We start from the raw sequence: 6,969 nt of genomic DNA on the forward strand, positions 1-6,969 counted from the left end.
TGCATCTAAAACTCAACAAATTATCATTATATTGACAAGTATGTATAGGAATGTGTTAAAATATGATTGTACAATATGCTTACCTGTGACAGAAGGACTTCTTGTGTTATAATATCAGGCATTTGTGGTTCAGGTGCAGGAGGTGCTTGTGCTTCAGGTGCAGGTGGTGCTTCAACTTCAGGTGCAGGAGGTGCTTCAGCTTCAACTTGAGGAGGTGATGGTGCTGGTGGTGGATGTGCATTAGGATACCTACTTGAACCCTGCAACAAACCAAATACTTAGTATAAATATAACCAAATATTTATGTTAAACAAGAGAAGCATTGATTTTATCTTACATCAGGCATCCACTGAACTGTCATTGGAGGGCCAATAATCTGACTTCTAGACCCTCTTGCAACTCCAGCAGTTTTACTTGTAGATCCTGTGTGAACTCCAGCAGTTTGACTTGTAGATCCTGTGTGAACTCCAGCAGTTTGACTAGTAGGTCCTCTTTGAACTCCAGCATTCACACTTGTACGTGGTATACTCTGACCTGTGCAGCTTCTCTTATTATGGCCCCTCCCTCCACAGTTAGTGCATCTCATAATACGACCGTTTCTTGAAATTCTTACAGGTTTTATGGCCTCTATGGCCTCTCCTTCTCCTCTAGGACCATTTTCTCCACGTTGAAGTTCATCAGCTTCCCTCTTTCGCAGCAATGCTTTCCTTCCTCTTTTCATGTTAAATGCTTCTGGAGGTATGATACTTGGCGAATTGCTCTTAGGCCACATTTTTTTTCCATTTGTAGGATTGAGGAAATGGCTATAAATTCTCAAGTAAGTTTCTACCTTGTAGCATTCATGCAGGTACTTTTCTGGGCTTCTGTCATTATTAGGTTCATGGTAGAAATGGCATGGTGGAAAGGAATGCCATTCAATTGCCACCTTCTGCAGGAGCATGTTTGCTCTTTCTTGTCCACAACAAACTGCCCATCACCCCCTACAACCTGGTATTTGTCCCCACCAGACCAATCTGCCCTGTAGTACCAGCTAATTTTCTTAGCCTTCTCTAATTTCTTTAAAATCTAGGACGAAATTCCTCCACTGATCTCAGCATCACACTCCTTTTCTTTTTGATCCTTTTCATTAATAAGGTCCTAATGATTTCATTCATGGTTATGAACCCTTTTCTCCTACATTGAAAGACTCAGAATCCAGTGACACAATGGCTTCTATATCCTCGTCATCATTGAATGAATAATCAGAATCATACAGATCACTTTCGCTGATATCCACAATTTCTGGTCCATTCAAATTCACAGTTGGTACCATGGTTAGGAGCCTAGCCTCAACAATTACAATCCTAAAAGGCCTACTGATGCAGCCATTCTCAGCACATCATTGTCCGTCGGCAACTCTCTTAAAGGATTATCACCTAGTAGCATCCAAAAGTACTTGTAGTCACCATCTCCTACTCCTAAAGCTTGTCCCATATTTATGATTGCAATCCTTGACAAGTGATCTGCACAACATCAATCAATGTATCCTAATACTCTTTCTGTTGTCTAACTAGCAGTGTCAATAGTCACTTTGAAATATCGAATTGTAAAATATTCAGACTCAAGAGCTGCAATCATAACACAATCAATGCAACCAGTAAGAACACAGCCCTAAATGCAAAATGCAACCGAAATTGAATAATGCAACCCTAATTTAAAAATAGAACCCCAATTTCAAAATAAAACCCTAATTAGGAACCCTAATTTCATTAAGAAACCCACATTCAGAACCGTAATTTCAAAAAAAACCCACATTCAGAACCCTAATTTCAAAAGAAACCCTAATTTCAAACAAAACCCATATTCAGAACACACCTAACAATACCCCATTTTCAAAATAATGAAAAACAAAAGAATAACAAAAGAGACGATTAACTTACCAAACAAAGGACCATCTTCAAGGTCAAAGCGTGAGACCCACTGAGCCATAGCCATTGCAACCAAACGATCAGTACACCGGCAATTAAAGAGAAACTGAAATGAAAAGGAAAGAGTTTGAGGCAAACTGAAGTGAAAGATCAGAAATTTGTAAGAGTGAAACGTTTTTTGGGAATAGAAAACGGTGTCAGGGAAAAAATTGGAGGGAAATGAGGTAGCTGATGATGTGTAAAAGAAAAAAAATAAGAATGATATGGAAAAGAAGGAGTGGAGGTGAGTCAGCAACTGATAGCCACGTCTGTATAATTTGCCCGGAATTCATTTACAGACCACCGGAAGTTCACTTATCAATAGTATAGTGATCATTTTGTTACGTTTTGAAATTCGGTGACCATTTTGTAACTTTGGGAAAGTTTAGTGACCCCCAGAATCTTTAACCCGTATACTGATACAAAATTGGTGAATTTTGGGATATCTATTATTTTTTATTGGATAATATGTTAGTAAACACTTAAAAATCTATTAACTAATAGTAACAATACCCTTACACAATTTTATTTACTATTTTAGTTTTTATAAATTCAGTAGTTATTTTTAGTAAACTGTTAATGAACTTGTAGTAAACTACATGTATTTTTCTTTATAAAAAATTATTGGTAACTATTTGGTAACTTGATAGTAAACTTTTAATAAACTTTTATATAATATACTAACAACAGTAGTAATTGTCTACTGGTTGTAATTGACATTTGTTAATCTATCAAGACACTTTGAGTAACCTATTAGTAAACCTATAGCAATATTCAAGGGATGTAAAATAGTATTGGCTTAAAATCTAAGTTTGGATGTAGGCTTAACACGATACGATATGCTAAAATGAATTATTATTTAATTTACTAAAATAATTGGTGTACCATTAGTAAACAATTGGTTAACCAACATTGGAACGAAGAGCTTCATTGAGCTTCATAGTACATAAATGTCAAGAATCAATGCCTAACGAAACCTCATTTCGCACCTTAGCAAAAACTAGACAACATTTCCATTACAACAGCTCAAAGCTTCACAAAATGCAACCACATTATTTCAGGGTCAACTGCTGTATGCACTTATAAATTATCAGTTTACTAAAAAAGTTAAGCTAATTTACTAACAGTATACTAACGATTTACTAAAAAATAAATTAGTAAACCTTTAGTAACCTCTAGTATCATTGGACAAACTCTTCATCTCCACAAATAATGAACAACACTTAATTCCATTTAAATCAGAATAATTTAACATAAGCTTATTCAGGTAAAAAATCACAATCTCAATCACCAAAGTAAGAAAATGAAACAACAGCACTTGGTCTTTGCTTTATTATATTTCTTTCTCTTTGTACTATTTGCATCGTTTAACTTCTCCACATAAAGATATCTGGTTCAGTAATTTGATCAAACAGTTGGCGGGCATAATCTATAGTGGTAGAAAATGACAACAACACTTGCGAGTGAGCTCTCTTATGACATATGAGATTTAAACCAACTTAAATCAAACCAATACTCACAATCTAACGATCAAAATCAAGAACTAAGAAAACCCAATTCATAGTCGTGTCTACCGATAAAAACAGATAAAACATCGAAGGAATCTGCCATGTCAGACAGCAACAATGATGTTGATAACCAGTACGGCGGCAGCTCCGCTCTAGCCTCAAGAAAATCTGCCACAGTCCGATTCCCCATCTAAATCATATAAAAGGGATCACTCTTTCTACTTAACAACACAAATCGAATTTTTTTATATTTTGGATAGTGAAAAAAAAAGAAAAAAAAAGATGGAGAATGATGTATCTTTGCAAAGAGATAGCGTGTCCGTATGGAGGAGAATATTTTGGCTTTTGATAGTGCTGAGTCTAATTTTTACTATTTCATATAGTGATTTTGCAATGAAAGAAATATGGTGGTACGCGTGAGAATATTTAGGCCTATTGTGGTGCTGGGCCTAATTTCCACAAATACAAATCACCATTCCCCCCTACTATATGGGAATGAACTTTTGGAAATGAAAATCAAAATTTAACAAAATATTTTAATACTAAATAAAAAATAAAACACATATATTTATTAAAAAAAACTATTTTTAAATATTTATTTTAATTAAAATAATTAAAATATATTTTATTAATATTTTTTTAAAATAATTTATTAATATTTTCTTTAAAAAGTAATCTTATAATTATTTATTTAAAAAAATTATTTTTTTAAAAAATATTAATAATTATTTTTTTAAAAAAAATCTTAATAAAATATTTTTTTTTATTATAATCCGATTGCTATTCCGTTCCAATCCCCAACCGTGAACCAAACGGCCCCTTAAGTTTTTGAGTTTTTTAACAAATACCAACATGTGTTAAAATATTCTAAATTTTACTAGAGAGAAAAAAAATAGTTGAAAAAGAAAGTTAACAACTTTGAAATTGCACAAATAAATTATTTAATTAAAAATACGGTCAACTATTATTAAGAAAACCAGCTGTTATAAAATCAAAAGGTCCTACAAAATTTCAAACTTACATATATAGAAAAGATTTTTAAGAATCTTCAAGAATCATTAATTACAATAACAATTTATTTAAATGCGATTCTCATATAAAACGCCAAATACATGATTATTCAAATATATGGTTCTTCAAAAACAATAACAATTTATTTAAACCAGCTGTACTTATTTCTTAAAAAAAAACGATTTAATTTTGTTTTAAATAATAAAATTTTAGTAATAGTTAACTAATGGTTAATTAACATTGAAAATTAACAAATTTTTTATTATCGTGAGCCCACAACTGCTGAATCCAGCCACATCCAGGACGAGTTCAAGGACCACCCAAATTCAGAATTGACCCTGCTTTGAATCAATAAAACCGTATCGACAAGACGAACAACTTTCATGTTCTGATCGAGAACTAGTTCTGACCACACATACGGCCAAATACGCACGAGTGCCAGGAACTCAAAACTCAACGAGGTTTAAAAGTATTCCTCACTTTATATGCATACCAACGGCCCCTGAGCACGTTTACAATGATTATCTCTTTCCAAAATCATGCCAAATCCAGTATTAACAGGCTAAAGGACTACCACATTAAATTAGCTAAATCAAATTTATGCCAACCGATCACTTAGACATCTTAGGACTACCATAAAAAAGTAGTAAATGGTTGTATTGGTCATTCAAGATAACCTAATAAAATCAATCAAACGTAGAAACCCGGTTTTAGCCTTTGTGCATGTAATCAATCCAGACCTGACAAACTTCTATTTCTTGTTAGAAAATGCAAGGTTTAGATGTATGTTGAGAAGTACCTGCTAATTGATATGCTTAGATGTATGCTTAGAAGTACATATGTGTTTACCGCTTTTCCAGAATTCTTTATATTTTCACACTATATCCTATGGACTGTTATTGTATGTTGAGATGAGAATAACCGATAAAATCAGTAAGTAATAATCCATGTACATGAGTCTAGGGGAGGACCACGAAACTGGTGTTTTGGTCCTATGCATGATAATTTTACTCATAAGCGAGTAAGGTTATCAAGTCGGTATAAAAGGCATTTCCTAGTTGAATTAGGTGGCGACTCCATTTTTTAAACCTTACAGATCCAAAGTCAGCCATAATTAATAAAAGCCAATAATTTTTATTTTTGATAAAGTTCTATTTTAAAATATTAAAGTCAATAAATGTTTTAAAAACTAATTTTTTTTTAAAAAGAAATAATTCAAAAGTCAATTTTTTTTTAAATTACTTCACAAATTAAATTAAAAAGGATTTTTTTTTAAAATGATTAAAAACTTAAACAAAATATAAATAAATAAAAATTATGCTTTCAGAAATTTTAATTGAAAAAGAAACTTTTAAAAAACTATTTTTAGTTACTTTTGTTAAAATATTTTTTAATTATTCTGTTTTTAGATAATTAAAATTTATGACGGAAGCCTCCATTTCCATCGCAAATTTTGTGATGGACGTGTGAATCATAAATATGTGGCGGATTTACATTCTTCATAAATTTCGGAGACAGATTTGTGATGTAAATGTCGTAACAGATACTTTATAGCACACAAATTTGTGACGGAATCATATGTAATAAATCGGTTATAAATTTGTGACAGATGCTTTCCGTCACAAAAATTTGTGACATAATCGTCTGTAATAAATTAGCCATAAATTTGTGATGGATACTTTCCATCACAAATATTTGTGACGAAATCATCCGTAATTGATGGATACCGAATCCTATTGTAAATATAATGGAGCCGAGTCACAGGAAATCCACTCTCAGGTGATACCGGACTCCCCCTGAAGATCCGAAGATATGAAGGAGACGCCGAATCCCTTAAGATTCGGTGATATGCTAATAAAGACCGAATGCTTAGAGATTCGGAGATATGCCAGTAAAGACCGAATCCCACATGATCCGCCCAAAGCGCGTTAGGTCCGGGATTCGGGTAATCGACTAAGAATGGAAGTATTGTCCTATTTGGACACAAACACTATATATGGAAGGATAAGCTCTACTTTAGGAAGATAAAACTATTTAGGAAGATGTTCCTAAATAGGACTCTTATCAGATTAAGGTAGATCACAACAAATCAAGAGAATCCCTACGATATCGCCGAATCCCTACAAAGTAGGATTTACCTGCCTAATACAACTCTACTAGGTATATTCGACTACTATAAAAGGAGCACGAGGTATGCCTAGAATCACAATTACATTCATATACACAAAACGCTGCTCAAAGCTCTAAACTGACTTTAGCATCGGAGAGTTAATCGCACAACCACCGTCCGGATAGCTTTTACCTTGTTTTGCAGGTCTTACTCACCGGTTCAGAAGGCAGACTCCATCAATTGGCGCCGCCTGTGGGAAAAGCTTAACTAAACTTCAAAAAGAAGGAGCTTTTCTGAACTCAAAAACAAATCTCATTGAAGAAGATGACTTCTGAAAGAGTAAACCTGAAGAATCAAACGTCACAGAGAAAACGGAAAGCAACAGAACTCTCAA

The sequence above is a fragment of the Mercurialis annua genome, linkage group LG8 (genome assembly GCF_937616625.2).
Source record: "Mercurialis annua linkage group LG8, ddMerAnnu1.2, whole genome shotgun sequence".
Lineage (NCBI taxonomy): Eukaryota > Viridiplantae > Streptophyta > Magnoliopsida > Malpighiales > Euphorbiaceae > Mercurialis > Mercurialis annua.